The sequence below is a fragment of the Dendropsophus ebraccatus genome, chromosome 5 (assembly GCF_027789765.1).
Source record: "Dendropsophus ebraccatus isolate aDenEbr1 chromosome 5, aDenEbr1.pat, whole genome shotgun sequence".
Taxonomy (NCBI): Eukaryota; Metazoa; Chordata; class Amphibia; order Anura; family Hylidae; genus Dendropsophus; species Dendropsophus ebraccatus.
The window spans coordinates 54,369,879-54,393,779 of record NC_091458.1 but is presented as its reverse complement, the minus strand read 5'-3'; positions in this window follow the sequence as shown (position 1 = coordinate 54,393,779).

The following is a 23,901-nucleotide window of genomic DNA, read 5'->3' as shown; positions in this document are numbered from 1 at the left end:
TTTCCGGTGCACTACCCGTAGCTATATTAGCAGTGAAAGACTAATGGTACTTTTACACGGAGCGATAATTCGCCCGATCGCACGATTAACGATTTTGAATGAACAATGCTTTTTTTTATAACGATCAGCGTTTAGACGGAACGATACATCGTACAGAAAATTCGCTATGCGATCGTTTTGCGATCGTTTAAGCCTATCTCACACATAGGTGAAATCGCTGAAAGAATGTTTACACGGAACGATCTGCGAATTTTTTGCGAACGATCAACGATGATTTGAGAACATGTTGAAAGATCAAAACGAACGATTTTTTGCGCGTCGTTTGATCGTTCGCTGCGTTTACACGTATGATTATCATTCAAATTCAATCGTTATCGTGCAAAAACGAACGATCAATCGTTCCGTGTAAAAGGACCATAAGGGCCATATTAGACAACCTGATCAATATAGTAAACAAGCGCTGATCTGCTAAATCGGCGCTCATTTACTGCACATATTACATGGCTCGATTTTCATGCAGCAAGGGCTGCACAGAGTTAATCAGTGCCCTTGCTTTAAAAGTGTAATAATAAAATATATACGTTACCTCTCTACGCTCCCCAGTGTCTTCCTGTTTTGTCCACGCTTCTCGGAGGTCCCATCCTGGCCAGTTTTTGGCTGATCAGCTTGTCACTTTAGAGATTGCTCTGAAGTTGCACCTGTGGCTACTGGGAGCGTGGAGAAGGTAACGTATGAAATTTATTATTTTTTTTACACTGTCACCAGCGTCGTCCACGCATCACGATTACATGTAGCCATGCACGGCCGTCGGTATTGTTAGGATAGGACCAAAAGACACGATCAGCCAATGATTGTTGCCATTGGATGATTGTTGTCTTTATTACACAGAGCGATGATCTGTGGAATCTGCCTGATTCAGCAGATTATCGCTCTGTGTAATAGGGCCCAAAGGAAATCTAGAAAATGTGTTGGGGTCTTTGTGAACTGGGCTTGGAAACCATTGTTCTAAAGTATCCCCTGTAACAGATATTAGATTTGGTGATATTTTATTACTTAGTAGTATGTTGTCATTATGCCCTTCAGGACACAGTATTTAAGGTTGGTTATTATTCACATAGACATTTTTATTGTTAGGTTGTTGGTATTTACATGAATTTGATGATATAATTATTCCTCAATAATTTATTACTTAATATTGGAAATGTATTTAATAGTGGGGTATTGGTATTATCCATGTTTAGTTCTTGGATAATCATAGCTTGTTATTTACATGCACAGATGTTTTCTAGATTTGGCCGATCCCATTTTTATTGATTCATTTCATCAGTCATCGTTATTACTTCAATAAGTAATTGGCAATGGTGTTACTCAATATTCTCACTTCGCCATCATGATTGGGAATAGGTATTCCTAATGCCTGACTTCTTTATAATTGAATTATAATACATTTCAGTTATTCGCCAGGCTTTATCTATTGCTACATATTACTAAAATATGCTTAGTTGATAGATATTTAATACTTGCAGAGGTTTTTAGATGGAGTAGTCCTAAAGAAGCCATGTTACATGTGGAAACCGCTTATCCACATGGACTTACAGGCGTACCACTTGTTTGTGGTATTTGTATTCTTGTATTCTTCTATATGTGTCTCTGTTTTGATGCGGATACTTAGTACTTTTAATACTAGAAAACCTTACAAAAATGTTTGGGGAGGGGTACCGTCCAAGACATGGACATTTTATCTATCAAGTGAAGGACCAGTAAACTTAAAGGGGTTGTCCAGCGAAAATCTTTTTCTTTCAAATCAACTGGTGTCTCAAAGTTATATAGATTTGTAATTTATTTCTATTAAAAAATCTCCAGTCTTCCAATGCTTATTAGTTACTATATGTCATGCAGGAAATATTGTTTTATTTTCAGCCTGACACAGTGCTCTCTGCTGACATCTCTGGCCGAGACAGGACCTGTCCAGAGAAGGAGAGGTTTTCTATGGGAATTCATAGAAAATCGAGACAAAGTTCCTGTCTTGGCCACAGATGTCAGCAGAGAGCACTGTGTCAGACTGAAAATAAAACATTTCCTGCAGGACATACAGCAGCTAATAAGTAGAGGAAGACTTGAGATTTTTTACAAATCTATATAACTTTCTGACATCAGTTGAAAGAAAAGGATTTTCGCTGGACAACCCTTTTAATACATCGGCAAAGGATCAAGTATGGGGCCACTGCTGAACCCACAGTCTGAGTGGATGTTTTTAGGTTATCTACAGTCAGGGGCGTAACTAGAAATGGCTGGGCCCCATAGCAAACTTTTGATTGGGGCCCCACCCCGCCCCACCCCCTCTCGATCGACCACTATGCCATCAACACACTCAGCTCTACACAGGTTCTGTACACCATATAAATTACAGTACAGTTACATCAGGTCACTTACAGGAGACGTCTTCTCTGATCGGAGTTCTTCCCTTTTCATTTTCTTTTCCATCTGCCCTGGGCCGTTATGAGAACTTCTCCGGGCCACGAATCCACAGAATCTGCCAGACAGACATATTAGGCTCCACACACATTAGTCACCATCCTCATCTCTACCAACTGCACATCTGCATTTGCCCCTTTACACCCACATTTAGTGGGTAGGCTGACTCTATGTGATCCCATTTTAGTAAATGGCCCTCCTCTCTGTCGCCCCTCCTTATAGATATCTTCCTTATGTTGCCCCCCCCCCGCTGTCCCCCTTATAGATGCCCCCCCATGTTGTCCCCTTATAGATGGTCCCCTATGTTGCCCCCCCTATAGATGGCCCCCTCTTCCCCTATATTGTCCCCTTTTAGATGGCCCCCTTTCCCCCTTTATTGTCCCCTTATAGATGTTCCCCTCTCCCCCAATGTTATACGTTTATATCCCCCTCTCCCCCTATGTTGTCCCCCTCTCCCCCTATGTTCTCCCCTTATAGATGGCCTGCTCTCCCCCTATGGTGTCCCTCCCCTTATAGAGGGCCCTCTCTCCCCCCCCCTTATAGATGCCCCCTTCTCTTCTCCCCCCTTCCTTTATAGATGCCCCCTTCTCTTCCCCCCCCCCTTCCTTATAGATGCCCCCTTCTCTTCCCCCCCTTCCTTATAGATGCCCCCTTCTCTCCCCCCCCCTTCCTTATAGATGCCCCCTTCTCCCCCGTTCCTTATAGATGCCCCCTTCTCTTCTCCCCCCTTCCTTATAGATGCCCCCTCCTCTTCTCCCCCCCTTCCTTATAGATGCCCCCTTCTCTCCTCCCCCCTTCCTTATAGATGCCCCCTTCTCTCCTCCCCCCTTCCTTATAGATGCCCCCTCCTCTTCTCCCCCCCCTTCCTTATAGATGCCCCCTTCTCTCCTCCCCCCTTCCTTATAGATGCCCCCTTCTCCCCCCTTCCTTATAGATGCCCCCTTCTCCCCCCCTTCCTTATAGATGCCCCCTTCTCCACCCCTTCCTTATAGATGTCCCCTTCTCCCCCCTTCCTTATAGATGCCCCCTTCTCTTCCCCCCCCTTCCTTATAGATGCCCCCTTCTCCCCCCCTTCCTTATAGATGCCCACTTCTCTCCCCCTTCCTTACAGATGCCCCCTTCCTTACAGATGCCCCCTTCTCCCCCCCCTTCCTTATAGATGCCCCCTTCTCTTCTCCCCCCTTCCTTATAGATGCCCCCTCCTCTTCTCCCCCCCTTCCTTATAGATTTCCCCTTCTCTCCTCTCCCTTATAGATGCCCCCTTCTCCCCCCTTCCTTATAGATGCCCCCTTCTCCCCCCCTTCCTTATAGATGCCCCCTTCTCCCCCCCTTCCTTATAGATGCCCCCTTCTCCCCCCCCTTCCTTATAGATGCCCCCTTCTCTTCCCCCCCTTCCTTATAGATGCCCCCTTCTCCCCCCCCTTCCTTACAGATGCCCCCTTCTCTTCTCCCCCCCCTTCCTTAAAGATGCCCCCTTCTCCCCCCCTTCCTTACAGATGCCCCCTTCCTTACAGATGCCCCCTTCTCCCCCCCTTCCTTATAGATGCCCCCTTCTCTTCTCCCCCCCCCTTCCTTATAGATGCCCCCTTCTCCCCCCCCCCGTCCGAGGAAAGCAAGTTTAAAAAAAAGAAAAAAAACTCGCTCCCCCGTCGAGCCTTTTTCCTGTCACCCCCTGTCTGATGCGCGGCTGCCGTCTGATACCGCGTCCTAGCCCCGGCAGCGCGCGTATCATAGAGTTCTGTGTGGGCCTGTGGCCGCGACTTCCGGCACACGTCTCTGAAGTCGCGGCCGCAGCACAAGCCCACACAGAACTCTATGATACGCGCGCTGCCGGGGCTAGGATGCGGCATCAGACGGCAGCCGCGCATCAGACAGGGGGTGACAGGAGCGCTGTGGACCGGTCCCGTGCTCCTCCTGGCCCAGTGACTCCTTTTCCCTATGGTTGGGGAAAGGAGTCTCCAGGTCGGAAGGAGCACGGGACCGGCCCCCGGCTACAGCACCCGGGAGGCATGCTCAGCCGCCGGGTGCTGCAGGATATGTAAGCTCCAGGGGCCCGAGTCACGGGCCCCTGATGCGGCGGGGCCCCGTAGCAGCCGCTACGGCTGCTACGGCGGTAGTTCCGCCAGTGTCTACAGTGGAGTAATCACTGATACAAGTTTTACAATATTTCCCTATTTGTTTAATATTCTTGCATCAGTTAAATAGTTCACTCTTCCATTTTTTTTTCTTTGTTTTCCCTACTTTTAATACTCGCAAATCTGACAACATATACCTGGAGTTTGTACTGTATGTTTGCCATTGATATTGCTAAAACACTGATAGGTTAACTTGGAATTTATATTGTGAACCCTACTGGGGACTGGTGTGAGTAATATGCAGCTGTGTACAATGCTTTCAAATATGTTGTTTCTATATATATATATATATATATATATATATAAAATGTATTAATTAATAATAGTGCTATGAGCTATGTTTATGCTCCATTTATATTCTTAAATAGTTGTATTTTCTTGTCTGTGCATGAATTGTCACTTATTTGATTTTTTTTTAATAAAGATATTGTTTGATATTTTGGAAACTGGGTCTTCTATTTAGGTATTTCTTTATTGTATGAAATGTCTTAGATATTATGTTTTAGCACTGCAATTTTAGACTATGTACCATTGAGACTATGTATCATTGGAGTACTCATCTGGAGTGAACTGCGCCACAGAATTAATAAAAGTTTTACAGGCCTGTATTGACATTTTATACCAATCTCTGACATATTGGCAGTTCTATGTCAGAGGTATTTAGTGCAAATGCAGGTTCATCTTGGAAGGATATTTTTAACAATCTCTTTAACCCCTTCGGGACCAGGCTAATTTTTGTTTTTTCCTCCTTGTGCTTAAAAGGCCATTGCACTTGCCTTTTTACACCTACAGGCCCACATGAGCCCTTATTTTTTGCATCACTAATTGTACTTTGCAATGACAGGTTGAACTTTTGCATAAAATATGCTGCGAAACCAGAAAAAAATTATATGCGCAGTGAAATTGAAAACAAAACACAATTCTTTTTCTTTGGGGTGATTGTGTTTTTACGCCGTTCGCCCTATGGAAAAACTGACATGTTTTATATGTTCCTTGAGTCGTTACGATTACAATGATATGTAACATGTATAACTTTTATTGTATCTGATGGCCTGTAAAAAATTTAAACCATTGCTAACAAATATATGTTTCTTAAAATCGCTCCATTCCCAGGCTTATAGCACTTTTATCCTTTGGTCTATGGGGCTGTGTTAGGTGTCATTTTTTGCGCCATGATGTGTTCTTTCTATCGGTACCTTGATTGCACATATGCGACTTTTTGATCGATTTTTGTTACAAGTATAAGTGCACTGATCTCTCATTCAGATCTATGCTGCATAGATATAGGGCCATTGCTTTTTTTTTACTGATATAGGGTATGTGCACACTGATTAATTTTGACAGAAACTCTGTCGCGGAATTCTCCGCTCGTGAATTGTGGCAGGCGCGCGTCTCCGCTCGTGTCATAGACTCCATTCTATGCACGGGCAGATTTCTTCATCCGTCCATAGAATGTACTTGATCGGACGCAAGCTAAGAATTCTGCGACGGAGTTTCCGTCAAAATTACTCATTGTGCACATACCCATATGGAGGAAATGCTTCACCATTTCTAACTAAATGTATGTAAGATAGTATTTTTCAGTTTTTTTCCCCATAAAAAAGGCCTTAGATTAATATCACAAAAATACATCAATTAGAAACATTTATAAAATTCATATGCAAATTCAACAATAAAATTTAGAAAGATGTTTTCAAAGCTGGAGTATGAATGAGAGGTGATAGGTTTCTCTTCAAGTCATTAAAAAATCTGGGAATGCTTATAAATAAATAATCTTCACAGAAACCCATCCAGGTGTTTACCCAGGCATATGAAAGTAACATAATGTAGTAAATGGGAATTGATAATTCTAATGTGTCACAATGATGTCACACTGCAGGGATGATACACATAGTGATTCTACAGTTTATGGACAATGAACACTGTGAAGTCATAGAAGAAGGGTTATTGTATACAATGCTGTCACAGTATGAGGATAATACCTACAATAATGTTAAATTACAGGGAGGATGCAAACAATGATTTTACACTGTATAACATTGAAAGGAATATTGAACATAATATCTCAATGTTACAATGATACACACATTGATATCCCACCAGAGGGATAATAAAAAAAATAATGGGGGAGATATATCAAGCAGTCTTACAGTAAGAATGGAACCAATTACAGCTAAGCTTTTTACCAGGGCTCAAGAATATTTGAAAACTGAGCTGTGATTGGCTGCAATGGGCAAGAAAGAGAATCTTACTACAAGATTGTGCAAATAATTCCCATAAAATCTATAAATCTTCCCATACTGCACAGTGATAACATACAACAGAGATTATAAGAACCCAAAGCCACATCTTATGAAAGGGGTATCCCAACTCTGAACACTTATCAAGGAGGGTCTAACTGCTGTGACCACCGTGAGCACGAGAACTGTAGATGTTCTTGCTGATGATCTTCTTTTGGATTCGTTTTGATCATACTGGCTGGCACTGGGAGTGGACTACTCTTGAATGATTTGTGCTCATCTGTTGACTTTATATGAATGGTGGTGCTGTTCCTTTCATTTGGCAATAAACATAGTGATGGCAGAAAAAAAGACTCGGGGCAAGCATGATGTCACAGCTCAGATGTAATAAACACAGCGTAGTAATGCTAGGACAATACACAAGGATGTAACAGTACAAAGATGATAAATGATTGCATATATTGCCTATGTGTTACACACATGTCATAAAAGGGTTATAGTAGGATACAGTTTGGGTCTGGTTTATATCTATGTACATATATGGTTAAATACATGTATCATTGAAAAAAGGCTATTTACTATTCAGACATCTAGACAATACTTGTCTGTTAAAAAGTGTACCCTTTTCCCTTTTTTTGACTGGATTTTGCTCAATGTGAGCTTAGAGGTCTGCACTAGCAACTAAAAGGAAACCTCAAAGGAAACTACAAGAATGGAGGCCAAAATGACACTTTTGTGGACTCCATGAAAGGGTACGGGGAAGGGTCTGTCAATATCTTTGCCATATTTAGTTTAGAAAAAAGACGTCTTAGGGGCGATCTGATTACAACGTACATATATATTAATGGGCAGTACAGAGATGTTTGTAGCGGTCTTTTTACTGCTAGGTCTGTAACCATGACAAGGGGGCATCCTAGAGAAAAGAAGATTTCATTATCAGCACAGACGCGGATTCTTTACTGTCAGAGCAGTGAGACTGTGGAACTCTCTGCACACGATGTTGTCATGGCTGATTCCTTAATAATATGTAAGTTCAAGGGAGGCGTGGATGCTTTTCTTGAAAAATATAATATTTGCAAGTTATGGGCATTAGAATTCTGGTGATACGTTGATCCAGGGATTATTCTGATTGCCATTGGAGTCAGGCAGGAAATTTCTCCCTCTGATAGGGCATCTGCCTCATAGGGGTTTTTGCCTTCCTCTGGATCTACAAAGTAGGGTTTCTCTAGGTTGAACCTGATGGTCTCTTGTCTTCTTTCAACTATGTTACTATGTGTTGGGTGGTTTCCCGATGCATACAACAACAATAAACCCCAAAATGGGGTGAAAAGATAGTGACCTTCACTGTTACTCCAAAATACACATATACCCCTTAAAGGGGAACTCCAGGTAGAGGTTAAAAAAATGAAACTTCTGCAGAAGCATAACGCATTACTTACCTGTCTATCACAGTTTTGAAACTACCAAAAATCCATTTGTTTGGGGGGGGGGGGGGGGGGTGTTTGCTCTGTTTTGTGTTTCAGTTTTTCATGTGATCATCACAGCCTCCACCCATTATAATCAGTAAAATTAGTGCAGCAGCTGCTTCTGTTCGGTCAGAGATGGTGAATCAGTCAGGGGATTGGGTTATCCAGCCAAGTCTCCTGTGAGATCACACCCTGCCCCCTGTCTGCATCATCAGCAAACACCCACAATGTGAGACAGAGGCATGGAAGATTTTTCTCCTAAGGTGGGATAGCAGAAGGAGCAGGAGACAATGTGAATTGGCCATTTTTTTCACTTCCTGGATTTCTATCAGCTACCAGTGTGGCAGAACCGCACAGATATAGTAATACATTATATAGATACATCTATATAACTTTTAATGTACTTTTAATAGAAAACGGAGTTTTCCTTTAAGGACATCATAGGATCTAAGTACAATAAGCACCAGTTTAAGCAGCTCTTTGGAAGATTCATCACTATGAATTTCTCATAAATTCCCATTACCCTGATGTTCTTGGTTGAAGAGGGAAACTCATTTAATTGTATGTCACATGTTTAATGCTCGATCAGAACGATCAATGGAAATCCTGCCAGCAGCTCTTGGTATAATATCTCTAATAAATATGCACTTGTCTTGAGCTGCCAAGCTTTTTATTGCATTTCTATTTTTAATTTCTAAAGTCTCATTAGTCATAATATGTCATGTAACAATAGCAATGTACAGATTACATTTTAGTAACATTATAAATGATGCTACTAACAAACTTTCACCTAAAGGGGTTTTCCAGAATTAGAATAGGAAGACTTCTTTTTTCTAAAAACAGTGTCATGCTTGTCCATAGGCTGTGCATAGTACATCTTATTCTTATTAAGGATGTGTCATATGATGTGTAGTTTGCTTATAGATAGATCTTAATATTTCCAAAATCTGACAAATGGCAACAAGTTTAAGTCGAATGACAATGAATACTTTTTTGTTCGCCAAGATGTGTTGCAAGAGGATGCTGACTCAGAACCCGTCTGAGCTCCTCATCTTGGCAAAGATCTTGGATTTTTATACTTTGGTAATCAATCTGTCATCAGCCCAAATAACCACAGCAGGGATTCAAGGCACCCAGTCCTTGGCTAACCGTCACGGAGAATGGATTTCACATGGCAGAGAGTATCTCCCGTTTAACCCCTGGCAAAATAAAAAGTTGTTCAGTGAGTTAATGGATGACATTAGCGCTGCTACTGAATGCTTAGCAACCTGGGTCACAAAGCTTAAAAAAAATAAAACTAGAGAAATATGAACCATGTTTTATCATTTAGAGGTAATTTTTAATATTCCGTAACAGTAGCTGCTATTTCTTGCATTTCTGCTCACAGAGCTCCTTGCAGAGGCATTTCCACCTCCACATGCCACCTATAGTAGTTTACTGTTCAGTGCATGGCATACTGGGAGGGACTTTGGGGAAATGCATCAAGCATTCTTAAAGTAAGCAACCAATCACAGTTCTTCTTTTAACCCTTAGAGCACCGGGCCAATTAAAATGTTTGCGTCTTCGTTTTTTCCTCTTTGTGCTTAAAAGGCTATAGCATTTGCATTTTTTCACCTAGAAACCCACATGAGCCCTCATTTTTTGCACCACTAATTGTACTTTGCAATGACAGGCTGAATGTTTTCACAAAGTACACTGCGAAACCAGAAAAAAATTTAATGTGTGGTGCAATTGAAAAAGAAAATGCATTTCTTTTATTTAGGGGCAATTTGCTTTTATGCCGTTCGCTCTGGGGTAAAACTGACTTTTTATATATGTTCCTCAAGTCATTATGATTACAATGATATATAACATGTATAACTTTTATTTTATTTGATGGCTTGTAAAAAATTCAAACCATTGTTAACAAATATATGTTCCTTAAAATCGCTCTATTACCAGGCTTATAGCGCTTTTATCCTTTGGTCTATGGGGCTGTTTGAGGTGTCATTGTTTGCGCCATGATGTGTTCTTTCTATCGGTACCTTGATTGCGCATATGTGACGTTTTGATCGCTTTTTATTACAATTTTTCTGGATTTGATGCAACCAAAAATGCGCAACTTTCCACTTTGTTTTTTTTTTACGCTCACGGCGTTTACCGTACGGGATCAAGAATGTGATAATTTAATATTTTGGGCGATTACGCACACGGTGATACCAAACATGTTTATTTATTTATTTATTTTATTTGTTTATTTATTTATAATATTTGAAAAGGGGGTGATTCACACTTTTATTTGGGGAGGGGGCTTTTTATTAACAACAACACTTTTTTTACACATACTAGAAGACTGCATAGATCAATGAGATAGGCACCGGATTGCTTTCGGCTGCCGCAGCCGAAAGCAATCGAGTGCCGAGCCAGGATCAGTGCCATTACGGCGCTGACCTCGGCCAGTGAGAGATGTGTGGATCGCTGCTCCGGGACAACATCCCGGGGGGGGGGGGGGGGCGATTCAACCCCACTAGACACCAGGGATGGCTCACAGCAAGCAATCAGATGCAGCTGTCAATTTTGACAGCTGCATCTGATTACTTAATTAGCGGGCACGGCGATTGGACGGTGCCCCTAATAGCTGAGGTACGGGGCTACATGCGGCACCCGGGACAGCGGCGGTTCCGCTCTGAACACCTGTAGACGATCCTGGACGTACAGGTACGCCCAGGGTCGTCTAGGGGTTAATTCACCTAGGCTCATAAATGTTTGAAAGCTGAGCTGTGATTGGTTGCTATAAGCATTAAAGAACATCTCTACTGTAAGACTGCTTGATAAATCTTACTGATTCTGTGATTTTTAATAGAAATGTCATACATACACCATGAGTAAGGAATCCATATAGCCGCCAGGTCTGGGTTGTTAAAAGACAAAAAGACATATAAACCAAAAAATCATATAAAGTCAAACATTCTCGAAGCACATGCACAACAGCTCTGGGCCAAGAATAAATTCCTTTTACTTTCATCACAACACATTGCCATCACTAGTAAGGAGGAATAAAATATATAGAATTTTTGTATTGGTTGCCTTATTGGGGCAACTTTACCATTTCTATCTTTAACCTTATCTCTTAAAAGGGGTTGGCCACTTGCTTTTTGATTATTGTGGTTCAAAACCATTTTCTCTATATGTCTCTTTTTGCTTAGTTTTGTTTCCACAGCCTTATCTTTTTTCTGAGATAAATGGTAGGAAAATTTTTAATGAAGACTGTTTAGAAAGTTGCTTTACTTAGCATTCAAGAAATAAATGAACAATAAAAAAAGTTAGTTCAAAGGTGTCCATAGCCTTTAACCCCTTCACGTCAGCCATCTGTATATATACGTTCCTATTGCACATACCCCGTGCAGTAAGAATGTAAATATACGTTCCTGCTCTGACGGGGCTTCATGATGAGAGCGGGATCGCTGCAGAGATAGTGATCCCGCTCTCATCTGAGTGAAGCACTGGAGATAATAAGAATCAGCTGCAATCCCGCAGCTGACCCCCATTAACCCCTTAGTGACCGCCAATACGGTCCGCACCGCCGCACCGGCCCATCTGAGTGCCAGTGTGCGTTTGCAGCGCCCCTGTAATGTCTACAGAATAGAACCCCCATAATATGTTGGTTTAGTTTGAAATTTCTAAATTTCACAAGGAACAGGAGAAAAAATGTCCCCCAAAATCTGTAACGCAGGTTCTCCTGAGTACAACGGTATTCCATATGTGGGCATAAACCACTGTATGGGCACACAGCAGGGCTCAGAAGGGAAGGAGCGCCAATTTGCTGGAGCAAAATCGCAGCTAGTAATAGTTATTAGAATAGCGCAGTTACTAAAATAAAATAAAAAAAATGAGATTACAGGTAATCTGGAGGTGGTTACAGACAGTCTGGGGTGGTTACGGGTAATCTGGAGGTGGTTACGGGCAGTCTGAGGTGGTTCCGGGTAATCTGGAGGTGGTTACGGGCAGTCTGAGGTGGTTCTGGGTAATCTGGAGGTGGTAACGGGCAACCTGGGGTGGTTACGGGTAATCTAGGGTGGATACAGTCAACATGGGGTGGTCACGGGCAACCTGCTGTGGTTACGGCAACCTGGGGTGCTTACAGGCAACCTGGGGTGGTTAGAGGCAACCTGGGGTGGTTACGGGCAACGTGGGGTGGATAAGGACAACCTGCTGTGGTTACAGACAATCTAGGGTGGTTACAGGTAACCTGCTGTGGTTACAGGCAACGTGGGGTGGTTACAGACAATCTGGGGTGGTTACTGACAATCTGGCGGCCGGTGCCGCCGCTGTATTTCATCTCCCCCCACCGTGAATCCACGGTAGGGGGGAGATGAAATAAGTAAAATCAGACCCCAGATTAGCCCCCCTAGTGCCCCGGTAACTAACCCCCCCTCCCCGCGGTGGCCATCTAATGTCTGTTCACAGTGATCTAACAGTAAAATGAATGAAACACCCATGCTCTCCGCCACCGGAGGTAGCGGAGAGCATGGGGCAGTGATCGGGGAGTTCCCTGTGGGGTCCCGGTACAAGCGATCAGCGATATATACTATATACCGCTGATCGCTTGTACAATGTGCTTCCCAGCACTTTTTATCCCCTGTCACCATGAATGATGGTGACCCACCTCAGATTACCTATAAGCACTTCAGTTTATCCGTAACCACCCCAGATTGTCTGTAACCACCCCAGATTGTCCATAACCACCCCAGATTGTCCATAACCACCCCAAATTGTCAGTAACCACCCCAGATTGTCTGTAACCACCCCACGTTGCCCGTAACCACCCCACGTTGCCCGTGACCACAGCAGGTTGCCTGTAACCACCCTAGATTGTCTGTAACCACAGCAGGTTGTCCGTATCCACCCCACGTTGCCCGTAACCACCCCAGGTTGCCTGTAACCACCCCAGGTTGCCTGTAACCACCCCAGGTTGCCGTAACCACAGCAGGTTGCCCGTGACCACCCCATGTTGACTGTATCCACCCCAGATTACCCGTAACCACCCCAGGTTGCCCGTTACCACCTCCAGATTACCCAGAACCACCTCAGACTGCCCGTAACCACCTCCAGATTACCCAGAACCACCTCAGACTGCCCGTAACCACCTCCAGATTACCCGTAACCACCACAGACTGTCCGTAACCACCTCCAGATTACCTGTAATCTAATTTTTTTATTTTATTTTAGTAACTGCGCTATTCTAATAACTATTACTAGCTGCGGTTTTGCTCCAGCAAATTGGCGCTCCTTCCCTTCTGAGCCCTGCTGTGTGCCCATACAGTGGTTTATGCCCACATATGGAATACCGTTGTACTCAGGAGAACCTGCTTTACAAATTTTGGTGTACTTTTTTCTCTTGTTCCTCGTGAAATTGAGAAATTTCAAACTAAACGAACATATTATTGGAAAAATTAGAGTTTTTCATTTTTACTGTCTAATTTTGAATACTTTCCTCTAACACCTGTGGGGAAAAAATGCTCATCCTACCCCAAGATGAATTCTTTGAGGGGTGCACTTTCCAAAATGGGGTGACTTATGGGGGATTTTCTTTCTACTGACACTACAGGGGCTATGCAAATGCACCTGGCGCTCGGAAACTTCTTCAGCAAAATCTGCAATGGAAAAGCTAATTGGCACTCCCTTCCTTCTGAGCCCTGCTGTGTGCCCATACAGTGGTTTACGCCCACATATGGGGTACCGTTGTACTCAAGAGAACCTGCGTTACAAATTTTGGGGTGCTTTTTCTCTCATGTTCCTTTTTCAAAATGAGAAACTTTAATCTAAACGTATATATTATTGGAAAATTTAAATTTTTAATTTTTTTTACGGCCTAATGGGGAATACTTTCCTTCAGCCCCTGTAGGGTTAAAATGCTCATTATACCACTAGATTAATTCTTTAAGCTGTGTAGTTTCCAAAATGGGGTCACTTATGGGGGTTTCCAGTATACAAACCTCCTAAATCAGCTTAAAAAAAAGAACTGGTCCCTAAAAAAATCAGTTTTGGAAACTTTCACGAAAATGTTGTAATTTGCTGATAAATTTCTAAGCCCCGTAACACCCTAAAAAAGTAAAATATGTTTATGAAATGAAGCCAGAATAAAGAGGACATATCGGTAATGTGACTTAGTAACTAATTTATGTGATACGACTTTCTTTTTTTTAGAAGCAGAGAATTTCAAAGTTCATAAAATGCAAATTTTTAAAATTTTTCATGATATTTTGATGTTTTTCACAGAAAAAACACAAAGTAGTGACCAAATTTTGCCACTAATATAAAGTGCCATATGTGACGAAAAGACATTCTCAGAATCGCTAGCATACGTTAAAGCATCACTGAGCTATAAGCGCATAAAGTGAGACAGGTCAGATTTTGAAAAATGAGCCTGGTCTTTTAGGTGCAAATAGGCTTGGTCTTGAAGGGGTTACTATTTGTAATCATGCGAAAGTGCTATTTGTCATTATTTCATCCTATTTCCTCATAGATTGTAAGCTCTTGTGAGCTAGGCCCTCACTGTTATTGTATGAAAATTTATAACCTGGTTGCTATGCCTGATTTTATCTGTATACATAGCCTCTGAATTGTAAAGTGCTGTGGAATATTATTATTATACTGATAATAAAATTGTTTTAAATGCATACCACAATGCACCCTATTGTGTGCCCTGGTTGTACTCTCTATTGGTAGTATGGGTAGTTCACTTTGGCAGCGGAAGGTCTGTATTGTCCCTGGGGACCCAATGTTGTTATACCCATTTACTGGGGACACAAAGTTATTGTTTTCAATTGTTTTACATCCCTCATGGATAGTGGCCCAGATTTATCAGTCTGTATAAAACAAACATAACGTAACAGCATACCAAGGCGGATTCAAATTAAAATATACTCCTTTATTCTAGCTTGGCACAATACACAGTAGCGATGTTTCAATCCTTGAGGTTTTTTCCAAGCTTCAAGGGTTGAAATGTCGCCACTATGTATTATGCCATGCTGGAATAAGGTGTTTATTTTCATTTAAATCTGCCTTGGTATGCTGTTATGTTTGTTTTCCACGGTTTTGTCCCATTAGGACACTGGGACAGGTAACTCTGTATGAAATGAAACATGGTATAATTTGCCCACAGTAACTATTCACAGCTCATTTGAGAAATGTAAGCCAAAAGACTTAGAGCTATATTGTAAGTTCTTCTTAGTACGAAACTGCATATATTAAGAGAATTTGCTTTAGATGCTTGTACCGCCACCCTCACATCACTAGTTCTGACTTTGTTAATTGTTTATACTTCACTGGATTGTGTCAAGGTACATATCTCGTAATGTTTGTCCCGCATTCCAGTAGCTACCTTGTAGTAAAACTATACAATTATAGGTGTGTGCAATATTTATAGATCTATGAAATTATTATAAATGCAGTAGGCAATACTATAAATATGTCATCAGCTAAATAGTAAAATATCTTCATGGAGCCATTTATTATGCAAATGTCTTAGTTAAAACAATGGGAATTAACAAATAAGAGTTATTTTATTTATTTCTTGCCAAAATATATTTTACAGCATTGTACAGCTTGTCTCTGGTGCGATTGGGGTTCATAGGCTAATTTTTTTATCACAGACACACATAAACTAGTCAACTCCCCTGTCAGTATTTTTATCCTTACAGCTACAATGAAGCAGAATTCCTTGTTGCCTTATGCGTTTATATATATATTTTTTTACATTTTAATCAACCAAGCACTTTGCAATATTTTATGTAACATCATTCATTAAGTATCCTCAGTATTTAACGATATGCATTAACAACTTTTTATAAAACGTTTTGAGCTTTTTGAGTTTACAGAATTATAGTTATGGTGATGTAAAATGTTATTTAAAAATAAAGCTAATCACTGCCTTTGCATAATACTAGCACATTGTTATGATGATGAAGATTAAATATTAACCTGGCTTCTGCAACATGATAACATGAAATGGCTGGTCAGCATAGACAGTATAGACTCTATGCTGATCGGCCCTTTTCTATGGGAACGACTTGTTGAAGCGGCACAGAGTGGGCGGCCCGGGAACTGGCAGCTGTGGTGGAGTGGGACAGGTAATTATGTGGCACTGTCATGTTGCCCACATCCCTGGCAGCATGGCAAATTAAAGGTAATGTACCACTTTGCTTACTGAAATGGTCAGCGCTGATGCATACACCATGGTGGCGAGGGCCATTTAAAAAAAAAATGCTGTGGGTTCTCATGATGGACAACAGTTTCTTTATGTGAACTTTGGCCCTACCTATGCACTGGAAGCGGGCCCAGCTCCCTCAGTCTAAAGTGGCCAGATTTAATTCTAAAGAAGGCGCATCACTGAGGGGAGGGGATATTGTTACACTGTGACTGGGGCCAATCGTGAGAACTGGGCAGCACTTTGATACATGCATGCACATGTACACACACAAATAGGCACACTACATACAGTAGATACACACATGCAAATGTACACACACAAATAAGCACAGTACATACAGTAGATACTCACATGCACACACACACAAATAGGCACACTACAGACAGTAGATACTTACATGCACATGTACACACACAAATAGGCACACTACATACACTAGATACACACATGCACATGTACACACACAAATAGACACACTACATACAGTAAATACATCCACATATACAGACAAAAATAGGCACACTACATACAGTAGATACTTACATGCACATGTACACACACATAGGCATACTACATACAGTAGATACACACGTGCACATGTACACACACAAATAGGCACAATACATACAGTAGATACACACATGCACATGTACACACACACAAATACGCACACTACATACAGTAGATGCACACATGCACATGTACACACACACACACACACACAAATAGGCACACTACATACAGTAGATACACACATGCACATGTACACACACAAAAATAGGCACAATACATACAGTAGATACACACATGCACATGTACACACACAAAAATAGGCACACTACATACAGTAGATACGCACATGCACATGTACACACACAAAAATAGGCACAATACATACAGTAGATACACACATGCACATGTACACACACAAAAATAGGCACAATACATACAGTAGATACACACGTGCACATGTACACACACACACAAATAAGCACACTACATACAGTAGATACTTACATGCACATGTACACACACAAATAAGCAAACTACATACAGTAGATGCACACATGTACATACACATAGGCACTTTACATACAGTAGATACACACATGCACGTGTATACACACACAGATAGCCACCCTACATAGACACATACACATATACACACACACACACACACACACACACGTACACTCGCTTGTTATGAAGGGAAGCTCCAGGGTTGTTCAGGTTTGTTAAAGCCACTCCTCTTCCCCTGCAGCAGTAGCTGTCAGTGTGCAGCTTCTCCCACCCCTCCTCCTCTGTTCGGACATCAGAGGGGAGCAGGAAGCAGCTGGAGCTCATATTGAGGAGGTGGGGGAGGGGCCTGGGGGTGCGGAGGAGGGGGCCCTGCATCTCTACACCTTCCTGCCTGTCATAATGACTGTCTCTATATAGTAAGATGGTAGTTATCCAGATTATTGTATAGAGCCCGTGACTGGGATGAGAAACAGGAGTATACTGAGTGGCCGGGCCCTGGAACTTCTAAACTGGGAAGCCAGCCTCACCTGGCCCCTGATGCCGTGGGCCCTGTAGCAGCCGCTATGGCACTGGTAGTTACGCCTCTGTGTCTGGGGACAAAACCGATGGTTTTCTTTCATGGAAACCATCATCTCACATCTTAGCTTTCATTTCTCAAACTGTTGTAGGCTAAGTCCTGTCTCTTAAAAACAATGGTATTACTTAAATGAAGTGGCCTCTTTCAGTCGGATAATGCAAATTTTGTTCAGTAATGGTAGGAGCACGACATAGAGGTCAAGATTTTGACTCGTCCTTTAAAATTCCCAGATCTTATTTTAATTGGGCATTTCCTACAATGTACTGTTAAAACAATTCATCAGTAAAGGCCCTACCACTAGTGTTGAGTGGAGAGGCCGAACTGTTCGGGTTCGGCAATTGGCTCCCTGCTGCTGCAAAATTTGGATGTAGCTCTAGGAAAACATTGATACAGAATACGTTTTCCAGGACTCCCTAGTTCTGCATCCAAGCTCTGAACCTGCAGGAGTTAAACGTTGAGAGTTTGGCCTCTCCGCTCAACACTACTCACTAACTTACATTGCACTGAACTAGGGTTTAAAATTAATATTAAAATTAATATTAATATACTAATATTTTAGAATAGAGTTATTATACCAGTTAACTGAAGAAGTAAACTAAAGTAAACTAAACTAAAATCATAATTTAATTATTACATTTTTAAACATGTACCTTAGGTGACTAGTTTTACTGTCAATCATCTGTTGCTTATTACAAAATGTATGTTCCCCCTTTGTTTGTAGGAGAATGTGATATTTACGATCTCTGTTTTTTTATGTTTTTGATGTTTGCCCTATTCTCTTTGCTGAGTTTACTTCTGCACAAAACTATATAAAACAAGTGATCTTGATCAATGCAAAGGATATCGTATTAACTATGTACTTGGTGCTAGGACCTGCGTGTCCTAATTGTAATTATTATTTTTCTGAAAGATGTTCTTTATTTTTTCTTGATCACAATAAAAAAATTTTTGGAAAAAAAAAACATGTAACTTCTATTTACAGAATATTTATGATAAAAATGGACATCATGGAGCAGGAACTGACAGCTGACCATGACATACATTTTTGTCATGGTCAATTGTCAGTTCCTGCTCCATGATGTCCATGTCCAATCCATGCACCAGCAAAAATATGGTAGAACTGGGGCTGTAATTTAGTCTGGCTCCTGCCGCAACAACCACCAGGATTGCAACCACGATTGGTGGTCATAGCAGCTAAGACCTAACAGTGACCTCCAGATGTGCTATAAAATTTCACCGATTAGGTCCTGCCAGAGGGAAGACTTAATACAGTGCCTGTCTGTCTGACAGGCATAAAACATTGAAACACAGAAGTAATGCAGTATATTACAGCATCTTCAAATACTCAAAATAAAGATTGTTACACTGAGCACTGCCTAATGATGAAGCTGCCTACTGGGGAGGAAAACAACTGTGGACCACCTGTAAGCCCCAATCCAGACTAGATACATTACTTATAGCTTCCAGTCCACACCAGTACCTATTGACTCTTGTGTCATCAGTCTTGTATATACTACCCCTGGTATGTTCTTTATGACCCTAGTTATTGGACCAAAAGATTTCAGTATGCAATAGTAGATTGCTGCACTAACCTGTTGATCTCTGATGTTCTGGAGCTGATGGAGACTGTATGGGGCAAAAATAAATAATTTAAAAAGTTTTTAAAATGATTATTACCCCTTTCCCTTATGAACTGCTTTAATATTGTGAAAAAGGAAAATAAGTAAATAAATAAATAAATAAATAAATATAAAAACATAATTAATATTGCTCTATCATGCATGGTCAATGCCAGAAAAAAAGTTAGAAAATAATGACAGAATTGCTGTCTGTTTTTTTCAACACATCTCCCAAAATGTGCAATAAAAAAATCTATAAAAAATGTGTGTGTAACCAGAAATGCTACAAATAAAGATGCCAACTCACCTTGCAAAAATGCCCTCATGTTCAAAATCATACCGCTCAGAAAATGTCTACTCAAAAACAACTACAGAAGTAGTAAAACATGAATAAATTGTGCAAACTGGGTATTGTTACAGTTTATTTAGAATCCTCAGAATCCCTAACATGTTATTTATGCTGTAAATTGAACACCATAAAACAGAACCTACCAAAACTAAATGAAAAATAGTAACATTGGCATTTTTATTTTACCCCCCCCCCCCTAAAAAAGTTAGTAAAATATATTTATTAAATTATTTTAACTCTAAAATTGTGCGATTAAAAATCTAACTTATAATGATAGCATAGAAATGAATTGCGGTACTCACCAGCTTATATTGCAAATCCAAATTTTAATCCATAACAGTCATAGAAGAGGTGATAGAGAATAAGCCATTCTCTATCACATCTTCTATGACTGTTATGGATTAAAATTTGGATTTGTAATATAAGTTGGTGAGTGCCGCAATTCATTTCTACGTTATCATTATCGGATGGACTATTCTGTTTGTATGCTGAGCACCTTTGCTTGGTAAAGTGAGCTTCACTGCAATATGAGCCAGCAGGTGTTCCAGTGATAACACTAATTAGTATCGGAGTGGGACTAGTGCCGAGGATATATTCTTCCTTGCTGATAAAAATATTATTCATCCTTCAAAAAACATCAGCTATATTGATAGGGAAAAAAGTTTGGGGTCTTAGAATGAAAGGATAAAAATAAATAAATAAAAGGTTTTAAAATGGACCCGAATAGGCCTTTCCTTTTCTAAAAATACAGGAGTAACTAGTTGAGTATTTCACACAGTTGTCTGATGTTTTGGGTGGAATATGAAAATAAATCTTATTCGAGGCAACATATAAATCATCCACATGCCAGAAGAGCATCACTTTTTTTAATATTAAAAATAAAATAGCATATAATACATTTTCCTTGAAGATATAAAATATCCACGTGCCAGTTAATCTTACTAGACTTTTTATTTCATAGCCTACATTTGGAGAAAAATATGAATATTACAAAAAAAAACCACAATACTTATAAAGGGTCTGGAATCTATAATGTTAGTAAACTATAATTGCTTCCACGTAAAATATTTTCATATAAAGAATTAATTTGTATGATAAAATATGATTTCCTGATATTGTAATTATCATTCCATTGTCTAGACAATAGCATATTAATCTTGTGGAATTGTTTTTGTTGATAATGATAATTAAATAGGATTATTAATTTTTTTTTATTAGCAGCAGTATATTTTACCAGGATCTAGGTGACTTACATGACCTTTTTATATTGCATATTTTATATTAGGAATATACCTAGATTTCCTTGCACTTTTTTGCTGTAATTTTTTTTTATTGCTTTCCGTGTTTTGTGTTTTACATTACATCACTATGAATATGTTTAAGATTACATAGTATTGTTATTTTCTTTTTAGACACCATTTTAAACTTTATTTTAGCACGTCAAGATATTTCAGCATTATAATTCCACTAACCAAGAGATGAATAAATGACTTGCACATCGACTTCTCATTATACAGGTTCTCTTTCATAATCCTACATATGTTTCCATTCTGTATTGTGTCTCCTTCACCTGATATGATTAAATGTAAGTATATAATGCTGAACACAACAAGTAGATTCCTGTCGTGTAATGAAAGGTTCAAGCTGTTATTTCTTGACGGCACCAGAATTTGACAACCTATTAACTTGCGCCATGTAATGCCTCAGTCTCCCTTTTCAAAAAGAACTTTTTATATGTAATTTTTATACATATAATTTTCTAAGTAGTCTGCAGATTGTAGACATCTATTCAGAACTGTTTGATTCCATTGACATTCAATGGATGACTTTGTGACATTTATTTAATTGCTTACAGTCCATGGTTACTCACAGGTGGTAAAGGTTGTTATAAGCGACAAGCGATAAGGACATTTATTTTGTAAATATTTGTTTCAGGTCTTTACTCTTTTTTAATCAAATTTTTCCACATTGAAGACCATTTAGAACTTATTTATTTGTTTTTTTCTATATTTTAAAAAAGTAACAATGCTGGTTCTGGTTGAAGTTCTACATTAGTATTATGAAGAATTCTGGTGCTTTCAAGCCAAATTATTTGAGCTTTTTAGATACGGGTTTGCTTCATATGTCAAAAATTTGTCCTGAATGTATATGCATATGCACACAAGCAAAAGGGATAGGAAAGACCTTTACAGTATGATTAACCCTATAAGAAGTGTGCATAGGACATGTATGCCTTTTCTTAAAAAGCATATGAAATGAAGTAGATAATTGAATTCTATTTTTTCATATAATTGTTCTGAAATTTCATAAAAATAAATGGACCCTTTAAAAAAGTGTTTTTATTGGCCAAACATTTACTAAATACTGTGATTTAGCTGTGGTGTCCAAACCTTTGTAGCTTTAGTTACTTGTAAGAGATTTTCCCTGATGCTACAATTCAACAGCTTTTAGTATTCTCCATAACAAGGGATCCTTTAAGGGATTACTTCTAATAGGTGGTGGAGGGGAGGGGGGTAAATAAGACATTTATGGCATATCCAGTTGATCAGACTCTTGGAAAATAAATGGAGAACATTTTTTTTTTTTTTACAATCAATTTAACATAGATTTGCCCCTTGGTTTATCTAGTATGGAATCAGAGGAGACTTGCTAGTTTATCACTATTTAATATGCTGAACATAAGAGGTCTTTTAAAGGGTTTGCTTAGAAAGTTGAGTGTGGGCCAATTTGTTATCCTTACAGTAATAAAAGGGGAACTCTGGACATTAACTTTGTTAACTTTATTAATAATATTGAGGATGGAATTTACAGCAATGTTTCTATCTTTGAAGATGACACAGAGCTTTGTAGTACAGTACAGGCTATGGAACATAAGCAGATGTTGCAGGCTGACTTAATCCCTTATTACACAGGGCAATCTCCAGGAGCAAGCAAGTTCCGACCTGTCAGGTCAGTGCTCACTTGCCCCTTGTCCTCTGCTCTCTGACGGCGCCATTATACTTGGCGACAGTGAGGGGGGTAAGTTGGGGGGGGGCAATAAAATAAAACAGGCATGGACTCTTGGCACAGGGATATAATATTACCGCTCTATAAAGCTTTGGTGCGGCCCCATCTGGAGTATGCTGTCCAGTTTTAGAACCTGATTCATAAAAAGGACGTTCTAGAGCTGGAGAGGGTACAAAGACGGGCAACTAAACTAATAAGGGGAATGGAGCATCTTAATTATGAGGATAGAGTAAAAGAATTGTTAATTGTTAAGTCTGGAGAAGAGACGTTTAAGGGGAGATATGATAAATTTGTTAAAATATATAAATGGCTCCTACAAGAGATTTGGGGAAAAGATGTTCTAGGCAAAACCCCCTCAAAGGACAAGAGGGCACGGCCTCCGCCTGGAGAAAAAAAGGTTAAATCTCTGGAGGTGACAAGCCTTCTTTATCATGAGAACAATGAATCTGTGGAACAGTCTACCCCAGGATATTTTTTTTGGTTTTGCTCCATATGTTTAAAGAGGATGTACCACCAGGTACATCCTCTTTAAGCTGAACCCACGGATCGAAGGGCGCCGTCACGGGGAAGCCAGTGCCGCGGTCTGTTTTTCAGACCACGGCCTGGTTCCCGTGCACGGCGCTGTAGAATGCACCTGAAGCAGCCGGTGCTCAAGCCGCCCCCAGTGGGAGGGAATTTCCTCCCCTGTATGATGCGGCTGTGTTAGAATGAATGGAGCAGCATCATCAGGGGAATTCCCTCCCACTGGGGGTGGCCCGGTCCGCCTCCAGTGCTTGAGCACCGGCCGGTTCCAGTGCATAGAACGGCGCCGTGCACGGGAACC